Below are 24,399 nucleotides of genomic sequence, written 5' to 3'. Positions count from 1 at the left end.
ACTGTAACGGGCGCTGATATTATCTCCTCCGTAACCCGCTGTTCTGCCGCGGCCTTAACCTGCTAGTTTACCGCCTCCCCCTAGTAGGAGTTAGTGTAGTGTAGTGTAGGGTAAAAACATTGCTTACCCGCCCTGGTCCCGTCCGGTCTCCTGCAGCCCCGTCCGGACCGGACGGGGCTGCAGGAGACCGGACGGGACCAGGGCAAAAAAAAACAAACGGAAAAGTAGCAAGGCTCGGGCCTGCTATGGTAAGTTTAAAAAGTGTAAAAAACAAAAAACCTGTGTGCTATATAAAAAAATAAAACAATTTTAAATACCTGTCGGAGGGCCGTGGGTCCAGGCGGCCGGTGGGCGGCGGGCAGCCATCAGCGGCATCCGGTAGTCCCTTCTCCCTTCCTCCCTCCCTCCCCTGCCTGGATGAGCGCCAAAATCGCACGGGCGGGTCGGCAGCGGGGGGGGGGGGGGGGGCGGCAGCAGGATCCGGGAGCGGCGGGTAGGCAGCAGCGGGGTCCGGGGGGTCCGGGGCAGCGGCAGCGGGGGGGGGGGGCGGCAGCGGGGGGGCGGCAGCAGGATCCGGGAGCGGCGGGTAGGCAGCAGCGGGGTCCGGGGGTGGCAGCGAGATCCGGGGAGCCAGCAGCGGCAGCATGTTCGATCGCGCAGGCAGGTAGGTGGCAAAGTAAAGATGGCCGCCTGCACGGGAAAATCGTGCAATTGGCCGCTGAAGACGTGACGTCACGACGTTTGGCGTCACGGGGTGTGACGTCACGTCTTCAGCGGCCAATTGCACGATTTTCCCGTGCAGGCGGCCATCTTTACTTTGCCACCTACCTGCCTGCGCGATCGAACATGCTGCCGCTGCTGGCTCCCCGGATCTCGCTGCCACCCCCGGACCCCGCTGCTGCCTACCCGCCGCTCCCGGATCCTGCTGCCGCCCCCCTGCTGCTGCCCCCCCCCCCCCCCCGCTGCCGCTGCCCCTGCCCCCCCGGACCCCGCTGCTGCCTACCCGCCGCTCCCGGATCCTGCTGCCGCCCCCCCCCCCCCCCCCGCTGCCGACCCGCCCGTGCGATTTTGGCACTCATCCAGGCAGGGGAGGGAGGGAGGAAGGGAGAAGGGACTACCGGATGCCGCTGATGGCTGCCCGCCGCCCACCGGCCGCCTGGACCCACGGCCCTCCGACAGGTATTTAAAATTGTTTTATTTTTTTATATAACACACAGGTTTTTTTTTTTTTTACACTTTTTAAACTTTTTTACACTTCCTGGTGCCTGTCATTTCAAATGTCATTTGAAATGACAGGTACCAGCGCACCCAGGTTACTGTATAGGCGCTGTTACAGCGCCTATACAGTAAAATGGGTTGCGCGGGCATAACCCTTCCCTAACGCTTCACAGCCGCGGCATGCATTTGCATGCGATTAGAGGAGAGTATCGGGGAGTTAGTGAAGAGAACTGTGCGTGCGGGGGGGAAGGGTGCGCCTGACACTACCTCACTGTTTTTACCGCGGCCTTACTGGATCGAGCCGACAGTATGAAGAGAAAGTAAAACGTTTCCAGTTCATTTGTAGTCAAGATAACACCATGTAGGCTTGTTTTAATAACTAAACACTCTTATCCCTCAACATCTAGCCATTCTTTCAGGAACTTTGGAGGGACACCCAAATAATGACAAAGAGATACAATTGTCAAAACCTGCCTAGAATCAAGTCTAGCAAGAGCCTCTTGTAGGCAAGACGATGCAACAATGATTCTGTCATATCTGGAGGAAGAGGTGGAAGCAAGAAGATGTGACAAATCAGGGATCTCCTGAAACTGTATTCATGTTGATCAATTTCATCTGCACTGCTTCTGCAAAATTGCTAATATCAAATGGAAAGGTAGAGTTCCTGAAAGCAAGGTACTTCACAAATGTTGTATGACATGCAGTGAGGAAATTTGTAGTATGACAGAAATTGAAGGCTTGCCATGTAGTACATATGAACAAAACTTGTATTCCAGAAAGAGTTTTCTTTTGGAAGTGGCCAGCTGGCAAAAGGGAGCAATTATGGGGCAGTTAGAAAGGTATAAAGACAGTTTGAGAACCCATATGATGGCATGTGCCCTGGAGAACTCTGACCTGTGCTCCACTGCAGAAGACAGAACACAGTGGTGTCAGATTTGCCACACAAGTGTATAAATTTGAACAGAATTGCATCTTGTTGCTCATGAAGAAATGTCAGCTAGGGGTGTGCATTCGGTTCCTACGTATTGGCAATCCGCAATGGATGTGCCAATATTCGTTGTATTCGTGGGGAAGAAAAACGTATCGCGATTCCCCATGGATACAATGAATTTTCGCCAAATTATTCGGCCGCCAATTTAAACAACCCCCCTACCCTCCTGATCCCCCCCAAGACTTACCAAAACTCCCTGGTGGTCCAGCGGGGGGTCCGGGAGCCCATCCCATGCACTCTACACCCTCGGTACCAGTTCAAAATGGCGCCGATAGCCTTTGCCCTACTATGTCACAGGGGCTACCGGTGCCATTGGTCAGCCCCTGTCACATGGCCATCGGCGCCATCTTGTGCTCCTGCCATGTGACAGGGGCTGACCAATGACACCGGTAGCCCCTGTGACATAGTAAGGGCAAGGCTATCGGCGCCATTTTGGTTCCTGGCACCCAACGGCACGAGTGCAGGAGATCGCTCCCCGACCCCTGCTGGACCCCCAGGGACTTTTGACCAGCTTGGGGGGCCTCCTGACCCCCACAAGACTTGCCAAAAGTCCAGCGGAGGTCCGGGAGCGACCTCCTGCACTCGGGCCGTATTGCCAGTATTCAAAATGGCGCTGGCGCTAGCCTTTGCCCTCACTATGTCACAGGGGCCAAGGGTCGGCTCTGTGACATAGAGAGGGCAAAGGCTAGTGCCAGCGCCATTTTGAGTACTGGCAGCCGCTAGCCTTTGCCCTCACTATGTCACCGACCGTCAGCCCCTGTGACATAGTGAGGGCAAAGGTAGCGCTGGCGCCATTTTGAATACTGGCAATACGGCCCGAGTGCAGGATGTCGCTCCCGGACCCCCGCTGGACTTTTGGCAAGTCTTGTGGGGGCCAGGAGCCCCCCCCCCAAGCTGGCCAAAAGTCCCTGGGGGTCTGGGAGCGATCTCCTGCACTCGTGCCGTCGGGTGCCAGGAATCAAAATGGCACTGATAGCCTTGCCCTTACTATGTCACAGGAGCTACAGGTGCCATTGGTCAGCCCCGGTCACATGGCAGGAGCACAAGATGGCACCGATGGCCATGTGACAGGGGCTGACCAATGGCACCGGTAGCTCCTGTGACATAGTAGGGCAAAGGCTATTGGCGCTATTTTGAACTGGTACCGAGGGTGTGAGAGTGCTCCCGGACCCCCGCTGGACCACCAGGGAGTTTTGGTAAGTCTTGGGGTGGTCAGGATGGTGGGGGTTGTAGTAAATTTAATTTTCGCCGGGTAACGAATAGGATTCGACGTATAACCGTAATGGGACGCCATACGGACTCATGCAACGTATCTGCCCCCCGACGAATACGTATCCCGAATGCAACGTATGGCGTCCCTCTGCACATCCCTAATGTCAGCTCTGCAAAATCGTTTGTGTCTATCCATCCTTTGAATTTGGTCTCTGCGGAAGACTGTACAGCTTAAGAATTGGATGATATTCATATAAAAAGCTCTATTGATGATGAGTCTAAAGCCAGCCTTGACTCTAAAGCCTTTGCATTTATTACTCAACTCAGCCATACGTCTGATCTCAGGATGTTGGTGTACTGAGCATATTTCATAGGTTCTCATTCACCTCCACTGACTTCCTAATTAGTCAGCATGTTCAGTATAAGGTCGACTTAACAGCTTTCAAGCTAATAAATTATATGGATTCTCCTTGATGCAACGCATTACTACGCATTTACTGCCCATCATGTCAGTGGGGACTTTTAAAATATACCATCTATATAACATGCTTGCCTTGCTAAATCATGTGTCTGTGTCTTCTCCATTGCAGCCTTCACATTTTGGATCTCTTTACCTGAGGCTTTGCAGCTGCAGACTCTATGAAAACCTTCAAAACCATGCTGAAAACATTTCTTTTTAAAGAGGCTTACTTTTGATTCCATCCAGCTAGTTTAGGCTTCTGCTAGATAGTGGGGTAGATTTTCAAAGGGTTATGTGGGTAAGATACGCGTAAGATATGCGCATAACCCCCAAAAACCTACCCCTGCACGCGCTGAGCCTATTTTGCATAGGCTCAGCGGCGCATGCAGTCCCCGGGACGCGCAAATGTCTCGGGGTTTCGAAAAAGGGGTGGTCTGGGGCATTTCTGGAGGCATGGTAGCAGTCCTGGGTGGGGCCAGGGGCGGGGCCGAGTGCTCCGACACAGTGGCCTGTGTCGGGGCATTGCGCGCCGGCAGGCTGCTGGCGCGCACGTTACTCCTGCCAGAGGCAGGCGTAACTCATCGAGATAAGGTAGGGGGGGATTTAGGTAGGGCTGGGGGGTGGGTTAGATAGGGGAAGGGAGGGAAAGGTGGGGAGGGAGTAAAAAAAAAGTTCCCTCCAAGGCCGCTCCGAACGGGGAAAGCCATCGGGGCTCCCCTTGGGCTCGGTGCGCGCAAGGTGCACAAGTGTGCACCCCCTTGCACGCGCCGACCCTGGATTTTATAACATGCGCGTGGGAGTGCGAGCTTGTTATAAAATCGGGTGTACATTTGTGCGCGGGCGCGCACAAATGTACCCCGCACACTTAAATTTTAAAATCGGCCCCAGTATTTGTCAAATGTGTCTGTTTTGATATGGTTTTTTTAGATGATATATTTTATAGCGTTTCAAGCCTCTATGTGTTTTAATTGTACATCGCTTAGTACTTCATGGGTAAGCAATCCATCAATTGCTCAGTCCAGTTAAGGAGTTCTTGTCGATACTAAGGAAGCTTACACAAAATATTTCAGTTATGATATGAATTTGTAGTTTAAGATGATGAAAAGATCAGTAGTGCTACAGTGATGATAAGGAGACAACAGTACTACTGGTGATGCTGCTGATAAACTAGTATCGCATATCTCCAGGGTACCTGTCATGACTGCTGCTGCTAAGGAAATTCAATCATACCTTGATTCCAGCACCTATTCAAGATCTCATTTTGCCCTCCTATCTACACCAAAGGAACATTTTCAAAGGATCTATGTGGATAGAAACAAGAATTATACAATGTAGAATGACACATACTTTTAGCCAAAGTAAAAAGAGCATTTTGGAGAGACGGATAAAACTTGGTTGGGGGAGAGCTACGTTCATTCATGAACATTCCAAAAAATGTATGTGTATAGCCAAAATGTGCATTCCACCATGATTTGAGATTATTTTTAATACACATAACAACCCAGTCTTCAACCAAATCTATGTTGGTAGCTTGCGCTTGATTATCAAGTTTGTTTTTTGAAGGCAGAAAAGTATGCACATACTCTTGCTGCTAGGTATCTTATTGAAAATGTACGCTCTCAACACATAATTTGCAATGCTGACAGTGAGTAATACTTATTCAGTTTCAGTTCACATTTGTATATAACTTCTCTCTGAATAAATCTATATATAATATTTTACAATTTATTGTAATCCTTTTTGTGAAAGATAAGGAAGATGTACTCTCACTCTTTTTCGATGTAGAAAAGTTTGATAAATCATGCTCATTGTGTGAAAGAAAACAACTCAGTACTGGAAAAACACTTCAGTCAAGTTATCTCAGAGGTGTCATCACAAATGGGTCTTGTGCCCCCTCACTTTTGGCTCAGACCCCCACCCCTAGCAGCAAGGTTGTGTCCCATTCAAGTTAGCTGCTTAAAGTTACATGAGTTAGAGTCTGGAGGCACAGGAATCACTGCCCCTTTTGTGATCCCCTGTGAGTTATGGAAACCATCTTGAATGGGAAATACCATTCCCCTTGGGCTAGACATGAGAACGTTTGAGGCTATCCCAGATTTGGCAGGTAATTTTCCTTCCTTCTCTCGGCCCCTTCAAAATTCAAGAATGCCTGGGCTGGGTGGAAGTCTGTTTACATAGTTTCTCTTCACTAGCCTAAGAGAAAAACACTTGTATAAAGCAGTTACCTTAACCACAGAAGGAGAGAGAGAACCAGCAGGGACAGGCCATGGAGAAAGTGATAAGAGAGGATATGGAATATTGCTGGAAACTTAAAAGGGTTTTGTAGCCATTGCTGTGAAGTCTCTCATAGCATGGGGTAAGAGATGGGAACAGGGTGAGGAGGGAAGGGCTGAAGTGTCCTCCCATGTTAACTTTGGGCCCCCCAAAAATTCAGTACTGGTTATACCCCTGAGTTATCTGTCATGAGACCAAACATTGCGTTGTTTGGGTCTCTCTGCTGTGTACAGGTGCGACGGTGGTCAAGGTCCATCTTCACCAGCCTACACTCGGATGGCTCTCCCCTGCCTCGGCGCTTTCTAGAGCTCCTCTGCAGCTGCATCGTGGCCCAGGGGCACACTCTACCATCAGAGATGGGTCCGCTACCCACGTCCCACAACAATGAAGATTGGGGTGTCCTTGTATATGGTTAAATCAAGGGTAGGGAAAATTCTTCAGAGTACTATCACTCCTCCAGGGGATAGACCTGTCAGTGACCTGATGCAAAGGAGTTTCAACTTTAAATTACCTGTCTTTTGTGACTATCTGCTCCTTTGGGAGGCAAGATTTTCCACCCTTCCTGTCTCTTGTTGTTGATTGTTCCTCTTTTTGGAATCAAAGACTATTCTTGTACCTTAGAACTGAGTACCCTTGGTACCAGGGAGTCAGTTACCAATCATTTGGGAGAGAGGAATCTTTCACTCTTGAAGAACCTGACACAGTGCTGGTGGAAGGGTGTCCAGCCACCCTAGGCGGTGATGTTGCGTGGTGATGTCATCACGTGATGTCGTCACTTGATCTCTCTCTCTCTCTTTCTCTGATCGCACATAACAAACAATACCAGCTTCTCAATGAAATACATGTCCCAAAATGGAAAATGCACTCCAGCTCCATGCCTCACTCACACCACTTCTTATCTCATAGGTCCTTTCAAAACGTCTGCGTTTTCTGGCTACTCTGCCATCCCACCCACTTCCAGCACACTAGGCCACTGCCTACCCAGCCTAATGCTTCCACTGGCCCTGACCTGAAATTTGGAGGAGTCCTGGTTGAGGAAAGATTCCCTGCCCATGCAGAAAGGGAAGGAGCTGAAGATATTGTCTGTATTTGCTGCTGACTTGAGTGAGCTGTACTTGAGAAGGGAGTTATCCACTTGGTGCTTTCAGAAGGAATTTTACAAGACTTTTGTAAAGGTTTGAGAATTGGGACTTATGTTCTGATAAGGAACTGGGATGTTAGTGGAAATGTGAATATAACCAGTGTTGGTTACATGGACTGGAGAGGGACTGTGTACTGTGTTATTGTAAAAGGGCCTTGAAGCTATGCTTCCCCCACAGGGAGCCCTGGAACTCAGAGGTGAAAGGAGAATTGGGTACAGATAGGGTCTAACTCTCTTTCTAAGAGCCCCTGGGTTCAGTCTATGGGAGCCATCCCTCCCAGGGGTTACATACAAAACTGTTTTGAGATGTCAGAGAATTGGATGGGTTGATTATCACATCTTCTAAGTAAGAGGGAAGTGTTCATTTTTATTGAGCAACCAAGGTTGTCCTTTTATGAGCAGAAGAGCTATGAAACAATAAATAGAAAATACATTACACTCACAGAAATAAAAGGACTTATTTCTGTTTTGATATACATTAACCTTCTAATTATCCACAGTATACTGAAGGTTAAGGGGGAACAGGGGCCAAACTGAAGAGGAGGGCCTGGCCCACTGCCATCACCCTGAGGTGGGGAAGTGCAAATGCTATAAAGTGCATGGCAGCACATGCAACATCTCTTGCCACATAGGACCTGAAGGGAGAACTGGGGGAGCAGTGGGAACCTTTACCATTGCACACTGTGTCCTGTCCCCATCTATGCCAGCACCAAGGGGATGTTCAAAACTAGTGGGTCTGCCCTTCTTTGTGCTGATCTCTCAATGAATGAGATCAACATACAGGAATTGTCAGCCCATGAGTTTTGAAAATGCTTGCGTTGCCGGCAGAGATGGGCAAGAGAGTCAGCTGCAATAGAACATGGGCTGCTCTGCAGTAATCCTCTCCTTCTTTTAAACCCCAAACAGTCAATTAGGGACTAAAATAATATCAGGCTCAGCTGGGAGCTCACTCCAGATGGATTTCTTTGCATCCTTCCTCCGTGCTGCACCAGCCTGAAGTGTAAAGTGGCAGTCTGGCTTCATGGGGTTTCCAGTTCTATTTTCATCTGCATATTTCTATTTCTAATTTATGTTAAGGTAAACGTTTATTTTTAATATACTCCTTTTCTATAATATCAAAGCAGTAGTCCTTTATTCAGTATTTGGAAAGGGATTGCCTGTGTTTTGCGTGTGTGACTGAGGTGAGGAATTCTGCAAGTAGAGAGTGGTTTATCAATAGCGATCTATAACAGTGCTGCTCGTGCTGTTTTTCCAGTAAGAGATGTATTGGTGTACAAGGGTCCAGCGTAATATATGCAGGTCTCCTATTTCACAAGTACTGTTATTGCTGTTTGAATTCTGTCAGTTGCTACAGGTTCTGAGAGTGTGTTTTGCAGCTGTGTTGCTCTTACTCAAGATACCAGAATTAGAATATTCATATTTAAAAGTATAAGAGTTTAATACTTAAGAGTATAATATCCAATTATGTGTTTTTTTACAGGATCTATCTTGGTACGTAGAGGGGGGTTCTATGAGCCTGGGCCCTGATTCTTTTAGAAACCTAGCAATACATCTTCTCTCCATTCAAAGGCACCTTCCACTAACTCTTCTCTGCCTCCTCCCGTTTCCTGTTGAGAGCAGGAAAGTATAGACAGTGAAACAGTGGATGCAGGCCACTCTTTTTTCCACAGATGCCTCTCCTGCCTACGCAACAGACATTTGAACCACATTTGAACCCTCAGTGTGGTGTAGAAATCTACAGATCACCACACAATTCAGACAGTTGCTATGGCTTAAGAAGAAGGCTCTGGCTTGAGAATGAGGTTCATTTAAGGTATATGTAAAATTAACCCATTTGGAGACATTACCCCTGATCTGAGCTGTGAACCACATGGGCAAAAAGGCACTGGCAGCAGAGAGCTCATGTAAGAGAAGCTGCGCTCTCCTCCTGTCATCTGGGATGAGGTGACTGGTAGGGATGTGCAGGGTAAAAACAAATAATTGTTTTTGTTATTCAGTTCATTTTCAGGAAGTTTTTTTTTTCCCCATGAATTTTGGTTCATGGATTGATTCATTCATTTCATTCATGTGAAAAAAAAAAAAGACTTAGCAATAACACCCACAAAACAAGGCCAACAAACGAAAGTGAAGCCTTCCTCCCACCCTCCCAGAAAAATGCTAGGGCCAAGATCCCTCCTGGCCCCTACTTACCTGGTCTGGTGGGGATCCACCAGCAAGGACTTCGCCAAAGCCTCAGCCTTGCAGAGACCAAGGCTGTGGTAGTTCACCTTGGCCTTGGTCTATGCAAGGCACAGACTTCAGCCTAGGCCACAGCACAGGTTCAGACCTGATGCCGTGACCCAACCTGGAGGCTGGGTCCTAATGTCAGGCCCGACACCGTGACACGACCTGGAGGCTGAGTTCTGTCATCTGGGCCTTGGCCTAGGTCAGAGCTCTCCATTGCTGCAACACAACCTGGAGGCTGGGTCCTGACTCCAGGGCCTTAGCATGGGCCAGAACCTGAGCCTAGGCCTGATGCCAATACAAGACCCAGAGGCCAGGTCCCGGCACTTCGGCCTTGGTCTAGACCCAGGCCAGATGCTGGGGCATTGGCCAGGAGGTCAGGTCCTGATGCCGGGGCCTCAGCCCATGGTCAGGCCCAGTCTTGGAGCACAGGCCTGGGAGCTCTTCTTCGCATGCTCTTTTTTAGGCTCTTCAATGCCAAAGGCCTGGGCTCTGTGTCTGACCCTGGGCCGAGGCCCCAGTGTCAGGACCCGGCCTCCTGGCCCAGGCTCTGGTATCGGGCCTGGGTCTGGGCCTAGGTCCTGGTGTTGGCACCCAGACACAGGGTCAGGTTGTGGCATTAGGCCAAGACTCTGGCATCAGGACCTAGCCTCTGTGTCGGGTTGCAGCATCAGGACTGGGCTTGGGCTTTAACCTAGGTTGAGGTCTAGGCACTGGGACCCGGCCTTTGTCAGATAAACAACAGATCAGGTATGGTTTTTTTTTAAACTTTCGGGGGTCTCAGTCAAGGCCCTGGCATTGGCCCGTCTCCACCAAGATCCTGGCATTGGGCTATGACCCCTGGCATTGGGCTATGACCCCTGCTTTGGACCTCAACCTAAGTCTGAGATGATGCCCCAGCTTCGGGCCAAGAGCGAGATGTCGCCATCTCGCTCAGGCATTGGGCCTCAGCCTATGCCCTAGGCAAAGCCCCATCTTTGGGCCTAGGTCTAGGCCTGAAGCATTTGGTTTGGGGCACTCAAATGAAACAAATTAGCCATATTCGTCATGTTTTATACTTTTGTTTTAAATGAATGCACATCCCTATTGACTGGAGGGGAAGCGCAGAGGAAAGAGAGGGTGAGAAGCAATGTGTATGTGGAGAGGAAGCACAAATTGAAGCATTGACCCACAGGTGATGTACAGCCACAGGATATCATTGACTTTTATTTCTATAGTTTAGAAAGCAGAATAGTTTTCTGGCTTTTATCTATCATAGAGAAGAGTTTTCTAATAGAGTGGGGTTATTTTCACTTTTTGTCTTTTTCAGGATTGTTTCTAAAGAAACAAGACAATGTAAATGTCTCAGAGTATATTTAAACGAGCTGAATATTGATCAAAGTATGGGCAGACATTACAGCTCTCTGCCCATATATTTTGCTGATGTCAAAGCTTAAGCATGAGCCTTGCACTTTCTATTCTCTGTTCTAAATGCATCTGTCATCAGCAGATCAACTTTGCATGTGCAAAAAGAGCACATTTTAATGAATTTTATGAGCCAGACAGTGAAGGATGGTATAATATCCTGAATAAAGGGATATAGAAACATAGAAACATAGAAATGACGGCAGAAGAAGACCAAATGGCCCATCCAGTCTGCCCAGCAAGCTTCCCTCATTTCTTCTCTCATACTTATCTGTTTCTCTTAGCTCTTGGTTCTAATTCCCTTCCACCCCCGCCATTAATGTAGAGAGCGGTGATGGAGCTGCATCCAAGTGAAATATCTAGCTTGATTAGTTAGAGGTAGTAGGGGTAGTAACCGCCGCAATAAGCAAGCTACACCCATGCTTATTTGTTTTTACCCAGATTATGTTATACAGCCCTTATTGGTTGTTTATCTTCTCCCCTGCCGTTGAAGCAGGGAGCTATGCTGGATATGCGTGATATTATTTCATTATTTCATTTATTTATTGATTTTGTTGTATACCGTCATTCAGTGGGACCATCACTACAAGATTCATAAGGGTTGCTTGGTCACCTCATTTCAAACATATAATATCCACATTCTTATTTGCCTAGAACTACACATTTCTTTTTGTCAGACAGGTGAGTGAAGGAGTAGCCTTTTGGTTAGATAAACAGACTGTAAACATGGGAAGCCGGGGTTCAAATGTCACTGCTGTTCCTTGTCATCTTGGGTACTTTGTCCTCTGTTGCCTCTGGCACAAGCTTAGGGCCTCATTTACTAGTATTTCTTTCATTCTGTACCTATAGGATAAAAGCTTAGTAAATGAAACCCTTAAATTGTAAGTCCTAAGGGACAGGGAAATACTTAATGTGTCTGAATGTAATTTGACTTGAGCTATCAATGGAACGGTGTGAGCTAAATTGAAAATAATAGGAATAATATTATAGTTCTGCATTTTGTTTAAATCTCGTGACCTACTGTGACCCCTGGGCTGCAAGTCATGGGGGCAGGTGAATCAGTCCTGCTTTTTCAATTTCAGGAACAAGATAGGAATGATTTGCCTCTACTATATGTCCAAGAACCAGGCAATAACTGCATTGGACAATTTTAAACAAATAACCAAAGGTGAAGAGGTAACACGAGCTGTCATGTAAGTTGAAGTTGCAAGTTTGAATTTAGATGCTTCTTTTCACATCTATTCACATGCTGTGTCTTCAGTCATATTGCTGTGCCAATATGTAGCGGTCTCAGTGTATTCAAAGGCAATGCACATGCTGGGTGCATGCAAAGTGAGTATATTTTTTAGTATTTTTTACAACCTATGAATTGGCTACATTATAGTTCTATTCTTATTTAATTTTTGGCGACTCTGTGTACAAAGTTTTTGAATAACAATGTAAACACATTGCTAGGTGGTCATTGATTTTGCAGTTTAAACTGAGTCACACATGGTAAAAAATATACATAAGAACATAATAATTGCAATACTGGGTCAGAAAAAAAGGTCGATCAAGCTCAGTAACTTAACAGTGGCAAGATCTAAAAAGGTCAATAGGTTCCATGTTGCCTATCCCAGGGATAAGCAGAGAATTTCTTCAAGTCTACCTTAATAATGGTTTATGAACTTTTCTTCCAGAAACTTGCCCAAATCTTTTTTAAACCCAGCTACATTAACAGCTCTTTCCATATCTTCTAACAATGAATTCCAGAGTTAAATTATGCATTGAGTAGTAAAATATTTTCTCATAATTATCTTAAATTTATTATTTAGTAACTTTCATTACATGTCCCTTAATCTTTGTACTTTTTGAAAAAGTAAACAACCATTTCATGCTTACCTATTCCACTCCAATCATTATTTTATAGACCTCTATATTTACCCTCTGCTGTCTCTTATCGAAGCTGGAGCCCTAATTTCTTTAGCCTTTTCTTATAGGGAAATTGTTCCATCCCCTTCATCATTTTGGCCACCCTTCTCTGTACCTTTTCTAATTATGCTATATCATTTTTAATTTACTGTAACCAGAATTGCATACAATTCTCAAGGTGTGGTTGCACCATGGACAGATATAGAGGCATTATGATATTCTCTGTTTTATTCTCCAATCCTTTCCTAATAATTCCTAGCATTCTATTTGCTTTCTTGGCTGCTGCTGCCGCACACTGAGCAGAAGATTTCAACATATTATCCATGATGAAGCCTAGATCCTTTTCCTGGTGACTCTCAACATGAAACATTGCATTGTGTGGCTATAATTTGGGTTGCTCTTTCCTATGTTCATCACTTTGTACTTGTGCACCTAATTGTCATCTGGCATATGGATGCCCAGTCTTCTAGTCTCACAAGGTCCTCTTATTTCTCACAATTGTTTTGTGATTTAATAGCGTTGAAGAATTTTGTTTCAGCAGAAAATTTGATCACCTCACTTGTTCACATCTCTAATTCATTAATAAATATTTTAAAAAGAAGTGGCCCCAGTACAGATGGCTGGGACACTCCACTATTTAGCTTTCTCCTTGAGCAAATAGCCCATTTAGCCCTCCTCTCTGCTTTCTATCTTTTAACCAGTTCTCAGTCCACAATAGAACTTTGCATCATATCCAATGGCTTTTACATTTCCTCAAGGATCTCTCATGAGGTTCTTTCTCAAATGCTTTCAAAAAATTCAGATATACTATATCAACTGGCTCACCTTTATCCACTTTTATTCATACCTTAAAAAATACAGCAGATTAGTGAGGAAATACTTCCCTTGGCTAAATTCATATTGGTTTTGTTCCATTAAGTTATGACTATCTATATGTTCAATAATTTTGCTCATTAAAATAGGTTAACCATTTATTCTGGCAATAACATCACTAGTATGTAGTTTCCTGGATCATCCCTGGAATACTTTTTAAAAACTGGTGTTATGTTGACCACCCTTCAGTCTTCAGGAACTATAGCTGATTTTAATGATAGTTTATAGATTACTAATTATAGGGCTTCAATTTCATTTTTCAGTTCATTCAGCATTTTGGGTTTTATACCATCTGGTCCACGTGATTTTCTACTCTTTCATTTGTCAGTTTACCCTATTGTAGCAAGTTCAATTAGAATTGTTTCAGTTCCCCTGAATCATCACTTTTAAATTTCACTTCTGACATGGGTATCTGTCTTATATATTCCTCAGTAAGGACCAGAGCAAAGAAAAAAAAAAAAAAACAGGACCTCCTATGCCACCCACGCATCCTAGAAAAATGCCAAGACCAGGACCCCTACAGCTCCCATTTACCTGGTCTAAGGAGATCTACAGACAAGGCCTAGGCCCTTACCCAAGCCAGGGCCTTGCATAGGTCCTAGGCTGAGGTTCAGTGACATTCCACAGCCTAAGCCTACACATGTTCGAGTCTTTGGCCTGAGGCTAGGCATTGGGCATAGTTGGTCCCAAAGCCTAGTACTTCTATAGGCCTAGGCTGCAGCAGGTTACTTTGACCTCAGCCTAGGGCCTATAAAAGGCCCAGACTTGGAGGCCAGGACCGGACACCTGGGCCTCGGCCTAGATCATGTCCCAAGTCCAGAGATGATGCTGCAGCCTGGTCCAGAGTCTGGGTCCTGATGCAGTGGCTTAGTCTGGACCCAGGCACAATGCCACAGCCTGGCCCAAAGGACTGGTCCTGAGGCTGAGGCCTCAGGCTTCATGCCAGCATCCAGCCTGGAGGCTGGGATCCAATACCTGGGCATCAGCATAGGCCAGGGCTCAGACCCAGGCCTGATGCAGCGGCCTGGCCTATAGGCGAGGTCCTGATACCATGGACTTGGCCTGGATCTAGGCCTTATGCTTCCATCTGGGTCCTTAATCCTGGGCCTTGGCCTATGCCAAGGCCTGGTCCCAGGCCAGATGTTCTAGCCTGGCCTGAAGGATGGGTCTTCATGCTGGCACCTCTGCCTGGACCAGGCCCAATTCCAGGGCCTGGCGCAGAGGCTGGGTCCTGATGCCTGGGCCTTGGCCCAAAGTCAGGCCCAGGCCCGGATCCTGGGTTTTGGAGGTCTTCTTTGTCATCTTCTTTCTTTGGCTTTTCCTCACCAACTGACTTCATCCACTGGGATCATTGTGCCAGTTAATGAACTTTGGTGCATCTTCCCTAGTGGAGGGTGGCATTTTGATGTATGTCAGCTATTTCAACTGCCCAGTGGATGGCATCAGTCGGCAAAGAAAAGCCAAAGAAAGAAAGCGACAAAGAGGAACTCTGAGGCCTGGGCTCATGGCCGGGTACTGGCATCAGGCCTGGGTCCAAGCCAAGGCCCAGGCATCAGGACCAGGCTTCCAGGCCATGCCCTGGCATCGGGCCCTTTATCCATACTGAGACCTTAGCATCGGGACCTTGTCTCCGGGCCTGGCCACAACATCAGGCCTGGTATTGGGCTGAGGCTCCAGCACTGGGACCTGGCCTCGGGGCCAGGCCATGGTATTGGGCTGAGGCTCCAGCACTGGGACCTGGCCTCGGGGCCAGGCCATGGTATTGGGCATGGGCCCAGCCCCTGGTTTATGATGACACACAGGCATCAGAAGCCATCCTCCAGCCTGGGCCCCATTCAGGGTCTGGGTCTGGGATGAAGCCCCAGAGACAGTACCAGGCCGGGTCATGGCTTAGGATTTGGTAACTATTAGGGGCTTAGTTGTCAGGAAATTTCCTGGGCCTGGGCCTGGGCCTTTGCTTGTGTTGTGGCCTATGCTGAGGTGAGGCACAGGCTTCGGGCCTAGGCTTAGGCCGAGGCACCTGAGTTGCACTCGATCATAGACCAGGTCCTCTGCTTTGGGTTTTGCCCTACTCCCTAGGCAAGGTCCACACTTTGGGTCTAGGCCTAGGCCTACCAGCAACTTGTTTCATAAATAGATTTTCAAAACAAGATTCTAATGGAAGTTCATAGGAATTTAAATCATTCCATTTTGAAAACAATCCAAACGAATAGTAAATGTCATCTCATTTCCTACTTCATTTCTCCTGAATGCCCATCCCTACTGTATTGTAGTTCTTTAAGGGTAATACTCTAACACCAGCATTTTGACAGCATAGCAATTAATTCAGTTCTGTTTTAGTACATTTCTTTGTGAGATTCAGTGTATATATCCTCTTCAGTAACAATTTATGAATAGTTCAGGCTCAAAAATGAAATCTGTGAAATCTAATACAAGCAATGGATCAATATATGGGCTTATCCCTTGTTGCACTATTTATTACAGCATATAATACTCCTAGAATTCTCCTCTTCTTTGTTTTCTTTTCTTTATCAATATTTTGTATAACAATGTAGCAAACCATATAGGATTTGCTTATCCAAGCTTTTGTAATCTTGGGTACTGAACACAAATGTCTATAAGAAGAAAAACATTTCTTGCTACTCTTTTATCTCTCTGGAAATACAAAGAAGCAATCACAGGAGATCCAGAAAGCATGTAATGTATTGCACGCTAATTGATGACTTTTGAGTATTGCTACTAGATTATGTGCCTCGATTAAAAATAAACCTAATTAAATCTTAGTTTTCCAACACAGAAATATTAGACTATTGAAACATCAGTGTTAAAATGTGCAGAAAAAAAATAACCAAGGCAACGTACCTTGACCAAAGTGAATATTATTACAGTGTGGAAGAGAGAATTGTGAATTCGTCTAAATACTATTGAATTTAGGTATTGTGGGTTTATACTGCATTTTATTTCCTTGTTTAGTTTTAGCATAGAAACAAAGGATGTGATAGCAGATTCATTCACTCTGCTCAATTTACTTCTTGTTGCAGTTCTGTACAACAGAGATGATCTCTTGTTTACCTTCACTTCTTTGCAACTAGCAATGCTTCTTTGCAACCTTCTTGAATTTTTTTATTTATACTTTCATGACTCTCCAAAAATGCATGAAGATGATGAAGTAATTTACAGTACTCACAAGTACAATAATATAATATTACAATAAAAATGGGACTTTTTTCTGCTGGTATTTGAAAGCTAAGTACCAGCACCATTTTCCTCCCCCCCATCCCCTCCCCTATATAAGACTCTGAGGAATGGCATTAGGGGATGGGCTGGATTAGGGAGTAGAGTAGTTTGTCTCTGTTTTGTTAGGTCTGCACCATTTTCACACTCTCATCCTGATCTCTATAGGCTGCTGTCTGGGAGGGGAGAGACTATATGGAGCAGGAAGTAGAGAGCTGATCACTGCAGGGCACCGAATGAAACATGATGATCATTGTAACAGTTGCTAAACTTCCCTATTTTACAAAAGATTCAGATTACCTTCTCTGCTGTTGTTGGTCAAAAGATTAATCCCGCTTCCTCATTCATAAGCAACCACCCAGTGCCCATCATTCTCCAAAGCTTTCTCATATGTAAAGTCTAGGAAGAGTCCAACATATATATCAACTATTAAGGGTATGCATGGGAAAAGAAATGTTTTTTGATGATATTTTGTTTCATTGCCTTTCTATGTTATTTGTTCATTTTGTTAGTTTATTTATTTCATTTCCATTAAAGTGTATGTGGAAAAAAATATATACTTTTCCCTACTCCAACACTGGGGTTTTCCATCCATGTTTTATAAAAATTTGCAGGCAGACAGCAGCAACAGAGGCAACAGCGGCTCAAGAAACCATAAGATGAGTAAAACAGGAAAAACAGTGGCATAAACACCTCAAGGCATAGCTATAGAGTCAAAACAGCATGAACAGTGGCAGCAACACCCAAAGACAATGAGTGAGGAACAAAACAGCACCCCATGGCAACGTAAATGAGGCAAAGCTTTTTGGGCAGTTACATTAATACCCCAAGGCACCATATGATAAATGAAGCAGCAAAAACTGGCATGAACAGTTGAAGGCACCAAAAGAGGTTCAAAGTGCACTCACAACAGTAAAATGAGCATCAACATCACAAGTCACCTTCAGAAGGGCAAAGCAGCACCAATTAAAACACATTTAATAACATATTTTTACAATCAATGTACAGTTAAGCTATGGTGAGAGAAAACGTGGTTAAGGCTAATAGTACAACTGAGGTTAAAAGAGGTTATAAAAATTTCCAGAAGAGAAGTTCATAAATAATTATTAGCCAGAGAAACTTTGTTTCTCAACTTCTTAATTCTTGAGGAGACAACATGATACAGATTTTCATATTTGAATTTTCTGGGTACTTCTAGGCAACCAGGACCAGCTACTGGACTCGCTGGACCATTGGTCTCACCTAGTATGACATTTCTTCTGTTCTTATTTTCTTATGAACAATTGCAAGAACACCGTAAAGCACCATGAGAGAGGCAAAACAGCACAAACAGCATGAACATCTCCTGGCACCTTAAAAGGGGCACACCAGCATAAACCATGCCATGAACACATTCTCCTAATGGCATCTATGATATGGCTTTGGTCCAAGGCCTCAGTGTGGACCACAGTCTACCTGTACTCTGCTGGTGTTCTGCTAGACCTGCTGCCTGACCCTGCCCTATCCAGTTGCTATTAGTGAGCCATCAGAGATAGACAGACATAATAGTGTGTTTGTTAGTTGAAATGTCACTGGTGAAATGGATGCTACTTCCCTCTGTGTTGTTCAGCTACACCTGCACCAGGGCACAGCACTGAGTATACAGGGTGAGCATTACTCACCTATTTAAAGTTGCCCTGGAAGGCACTTTTTAATTGGGGATAATAGATACAACATTCATTTAAATCTCTTATTCACAACCAGCTACAGGGGCTAGTAATCCAGGGCAATTATTTTCCTGCTGGCCTGTGTCATTGCCTTTAATGCTGAGTGCCTCATGCTCCAATATAGTGATGTGGAACAGTACTCCATCTATTCCATGGTAGATTGCTACTGGACTGTGACCTCACTGGCAAAAAGGCACGGGAATCAGCTTGGGAGATGGACTTCCTCTTTCCTATAAGTTTCCTGCTGCTACTTTGAGCGGAGGATGAGCTCCTTAAACTAGTATCAATACCAGTGAAACAAACATTAAAGGATGTTGCTTTTGCAAATGATACTGCATATCACTGTTTGAAAGATGGCCTAGTATCTTTCACCTAATAATAGCTTTTCAATGGTGAAGACATTCAGCAAAATCATGATCCTACATAGAACTAGATTGTGTCTCTACACCTGTCATTTCTATTGGGATGCTTTCTCTGGATCCTTGGGTACTGTTTGCTGAGGCTGTGATTGATGGTGGATGAAGAAGTAAAAGGCCAGAGGCATCTCGCCTTAGGGATGTACATAAATTTCTTTCATTTTTGGTTTTTACTAGGGATATGCAATCATTTTCCCCAAATTAGTCAAGTTCAATGAAATTGCCTAATTCAGAATAGTTTGGGAGATTTGAAAAATGATGATTTAATTTTTTCTGAAATTTAAGAAAAAATTAATTTTTGGGTTAGTGAGCACAAACAGGAGTTAGTGCATGCTAACTCCCATTAGTGCATGCTAACTCCTGATAGTGCACACTAACTCTGCCGCCTCAGGGGTAGATTTTCAAAAACGGCGCATTCGTGTACTTTTGTTGACGCTCCAGGCGCAAACAAAAGTACGCGGGATTTTAGTAGATACGCGCGTAGCCGCGCGTATCCGCTAAAATCCTGGATCGGCGCGCGCAAGGCTGCCTATTCCGTGTAGCCGGCGCGCGCCGAGCCGCTGCCGTTCCCTCCAAGGCAGCTCCGAAATCGGAGCGGCCTCGGAGGGAATTCGCTAACGCCCTCCCTTCACCTTCCCCTCCCTTCCTCTACCTAACCCACCCCCCCGGCCCTGTCTAAACCCCCCCCCCCACCTTTGTTGGGGGATTTACTTCTGTAGAATAGATGCGGAAAATGAGATCTGTTTAGTGTGCACTATTTTGATTTAGTGTCACTAATATTTTAATGTGCTCTAAAAAGTCAGTGTTCACTAAAAACTAGAGATGTGCTTCGGGTTAGGATTTCGTCTTGGGCTTTGTTTCGGGCCCCCTCCCCCCAGGAATTTTGTTTTTCCTGCCGTTCGGGGGTTGGGGGCCACTTTCGCATTCCACATGAGACCTACGGAAAGAACAGTGGTCTCTAGTGAAGATTTTTTTTTCGGGGGCTCTGATTTTCGGGTTAGTGCACGCTAACTCTGGATAGTGCGCACTAAGGGGCGGATTTTAAGAGCCCTGCTCGCCGGTGCGCCTATGTTCAATAGGCCTACCGGCGCGCGCAGAGCCCCGGGACTCGCATAAGTCCCGGGGTTTTCCGAGGGGGGCGTGTCGGGGGCGTGTCGGGGGTGGGGCCAAACGGCGCACCGTTTTCGGGACAGGACGCAGAGTTTCGGGGGCGGGCCCGTGGGCGTGGTTTTGGCCCGGGGCAGTCCGGGGGCGTGGCTGCGCCCTCCGGAACCGCCCCCGGGTCGCGTCTAGAGAAACTCCTGCAGTGATTTCCTCTGGCTTCTCCCTACCCATGAATAGTAAGGTAACCATTTTCCAGATTCTAGGTGGTTTAATTAGTCTTTTATTTATTTACTTATTTGTTTGTTTATTTATTTGTTTATCACTTTCAAAAACCTAAGTGATTTACACTGGGAACATACATAATAAAATCACAAAAGGTCTGAGGACTAATTTGTACATCAAGACTTCTACAAACCTTCAATGGAGTTTTATCGGGCTTCATGTCACTGTTCATGATGCTTTGCCCCTCTCGTGGTGTTTTGGAGGTTGAAGCAGAAAAGAACAGATACTTATATAACTTTGATTGAAGTAAAGTTCTTTAATCAGGGAAGGTCAACTTCTTTGCACAAGCATACAGCTTTGGGAGGGGCAAACATAGAACTGTGAGGAAGAACATGGACACTCAGCCACCTACCCAGCCAGCTTAGTGTTGACTCAACTTTAGTGATCAGTGGGTTGACAGAAGTCACATCTAAATTGCCCTCACATTCCTTTCATGGAACTCTGGAGTTTTCATGCCATTGTTGTTGGTGCCATTTTGTCCCTCTTTTGGTGCACTGAGCTTTTTCATGCCTCTATTGTCGGTGCTCTCTGCCCGTATTTTGGAATCCTGGGGTGTTCTTGCCACTGTTGGTGCCGTTTTATTCCTCTCATGGTGTCTTAGGCTGTTCATGCCATGGCTTCTGCTATATAAAGTCTCTATGACTAGGGATGTGTAGGGGAAAAAATGTATTTTATTATCTGGTTCATTTTCAGGACTTATTTTTTCCAAAAAATTTTGGTTTCTGGATAGCTTGATTCATTTCATTGTGTGGAAAAAACAAATCAAATAATTAAAAAAAAAAAAAAGCCAAAAAATGAAAGTGAAGCCTCCCTCCCACCCTCCTGGAAAAATGAGGGGGACAGGATCCTGCCATGCCCCCACTTACCCAGTCCAGTGGGTATCTGCTACTATATTGTACTATCTTGTATATTATTACTGTACCTTTATCACTGATTTATTTATACAGTTCATCCCCTGTTTTTTAATCTACCTCCTTCCTGTTGTTGATATGTTGAAATGAAGTTCTTTGTAAAGTCAATTCGCTATAATTCATGTTACCTGTAAACCGATATGATGTTCCCAACGAATGTCGGACTAGAAAAACTATAAATAAATAAACAAATAAATAAATAAATGGATGAATGAATGAATGAATGAATGAATAAATAAATAAGAACTAGGCTGAAGCTGAGTCCACAATAGGTCACCGCGGCCTCTGCCTACACATGGCTGATGCCTCAGACTAGGCTGGAGCTAGAATCTAGACCCAACACCACAACCCGGAAGCTTGATCCTGATGCTGAGACCTTGGCCCAGAGCCAGGCCTGACACCATGACCCAACCCGGAGGCCAGGTCCCGACACTGCAATCTGACCCAGAGGACATGTCTCTGTGCCAGGACCTCAGCCCAGACCCAGGCTCGACACCACAACCCAACCCAGAGGCCATATCATGACAGCAGGGCCTCAGCCTAGGCCCAAGCCTGAGGTCCAGGCCTGACACTGTGACCTGACCCAGAGGCAGGACCTGAGGCCAGGGCTTAGACATAGGCCAGAGCCTGAACCCTGGCCTGATGCCACAACCCAAACCTGAGGCTGGGTCTCAGCACCGGGGCAATGTGTATGGCATTGACATACATCAAAATATTGGCATTTGCTGGGGTGAATGCGCCGGAGTTAATAAACTCTGGCATGACACCAGCAGATGTCATCATTTGGCGTTGAAGAGCTCAAGAAAGAAGAGTACCTGAAGAGGAGCTTCTAGGCGTAAGCTCAGAGGCCTGGACTTGACCCTGGGTCGAGGACAAGGTGCTGGGAACCAGCCTCTTGGCTGAGGCCCAGGCATCAGAATCTGACCTCCTGGCTAAGGCCCAGGCATTGGGACCCAGCATCCTGGCCATGGCTCCAGCATCAGCGCTGGGTCTCGGCCTTTGCCGCGGCATCAAGACCCAGCCTCTGACTCAGATCATGGCATTGGGCCTGAGTTCAGGCCTAGGCTCCAGCACCGGGAACTAGCTTCCAGGTCAGGTCACAGCATCTGGCCTGTGCTCAGACTCCCAAGGCCAAGGCAACAGGACTGGGCCTCTGGGTTGAGTTGTGGTTTTGCGCCTGGGTCCAAGCCAAGGCTCCTGTGCCAGAACATGGCCTCCAGGTCGGGTCTCAATGTTTCACCTAGGATCAGGCTCTGGCCTAGGCTGAGGCCCTGGCATCTCGGCCTGAGTCCAGGTCTGGGCCCTGATCTAGGCCGATGGCCTGGCATCAGGACTGGCCTTTGTCGGATACCCGACTGATCAGGTACATATTTTTTTTTTAAGTTTTGTGGGTTTCGGATGAGGCCCTAGCATCATGCTCTGGCCTAGGCCATGGCCCCTGCTTTGGGCCTCAGCCTAGGCCCTAAGAGAGGCCCCAGCTTTGGGTCTAGGTCAACACCCAATGAATTAGTTTAAAATGAAATGAACGAATAAAGTTTGTTTCATTTGGGGGGGGGGGGTGTGTCCCAATTCGGTTCAGGCCCCCCGAATGAAATTAATTCACCTTATTTGAAATATTTTGCATTTCTGTTTTAAATGAATGCATATCCCTGTCTATTACTCTTTTGAGGTGTTCATGCCATTGTTTGTGCTGTTTTGCTGGTTTTTTTGGTGCTTTAGACTGTTTATGCACTGATGTTGATGCCTTCTGCCCCTCTTTTATTGCCTTCAAGTCTCCATGCCAATGCTGTTTGTTTTGCATTTCTTCCTATGCCTTGGTCTGTTCATGCCATTTTTGTTGGTACCTTTTGTGCCTCTTTTGGTATCTTGGGGTCTTCATGCTACTGTTCTTGGTGCCCTTTGCCCCTCTTTTGAAACTTTTGTGTTTTCTTGCCACTGTTGGTGTTGCTTTACTACTCCCACAGTGCCTTTGGATCTTTTGGCTGCTTTGCTCTTGTCACAGTGCCTTGGGCTATTTATGCCATTCTTGGTGGCACTTTGCTCTACTCTTGATGTCTTAGAATGTTATTTCCTCTGCTTTTGAGATGTGAGTGCAAATTTCATTAAACTTGGATTGAAAACCCCAATTTTAGAGCAATAATAAGGTACATAATTTCTCCCATTGACTTTAAAAAACAATAAATGACCGAATAACACAAAAAAATATATAGTTTTTGGCCCTGAACTGAAGCAAATGAATCATTAAGCCAAATGAACTAAATGAGCAAACTAAAGAAAAATTTTTTTCCATGTACATTCCTAATGATTGTAACAATATATACCGAAAGAATATGATGGATGATTAGTTGATATCATACAGACAGAAGAATATTGATCTCTGGCTTGAAAGATACCTACCTTTGAAACATTTTGCTCTGCATTTCCACATAGCCTGGAATTCTCTGTAATTTTTTGTTTTGTGATTTTTTATTTCAATCAGAACTGAATGAGGCCGATATTCAGTGCTACTTAGTGGGTAAGTTCAGACTTATTCAGCTAAGTTGTGGTGACTGAATATCCAGTCCGGTTCAGCAGCCACCACTTAGCTGGATAACTACTTATCCAGTTAAGCAGTTTGCTGGATAAATTGTGGGTGCTATATGGATGTTCCAAGGAGGAGCTACTTTTCAGACTAACTTAGACAAATCCTTAGAAATATTCATATTTATCTGGTTAAGTTAACTAGATAAGTTAGACCTGTTCAATAGCAGGTCTAAAGTTAGCCGGATAAGACATATCCATCTAATCAGTGACTTATTTAGCCACATAACCATGCTTCTGAATATCATATGTAAGTTATCAAGATAAGTCTTATCCGGCTAACTTATTTAATTGGATATTTCTTAATGTATATATGACTGAATGATTTATTTCTTTATTTCTGGTCACAGACAGTTCACAGCTCTGTTACTGGTATGACTTAATTAGAATATTTTGAAATGTTTATAAAAGCAAAAAGGGCACAGAATGCTCTTAAATGATCAGGCCTAGCATTCCTTT

General features: G+C 45.6%; 1 protein-coding gene across 1 annotated transcript in view; it reads right to left on the bottom strand.

Moving 5' to 3' along the window:
• SNTG1 (syntrophin gamma 1) overlaps positions 1-24,399 on the bottom strand; it is a 2,212,578-nt gene that overhangs the window by 615,040 nt on the left and 1,573,139 nt on the right. The gene's annotated exons all lie outside the window — the stretch shown is intronic.

The sequence above is a fragment of the Rhinatrema bivittatum genome, chromosome 2 (genome assembly GCF_901001135.1).
Source record: "Rhinatrema bivittatum chromosome 2, aRhiBiv1.1, whole genome shotgun sequence".
Taxonomy (NCBI): Eukaryota; Metazoa; Chordata; class Amphibia; order Gymnophiona; family Rhinatrematidae; genus Rhinatrema; species Rhinatrema bivittatum.
The sequence above is the reverse complement of the archived record's forward strand: the minus strand, read 5'-3'. Positions and strand labels throughout refer to the sequence as shown.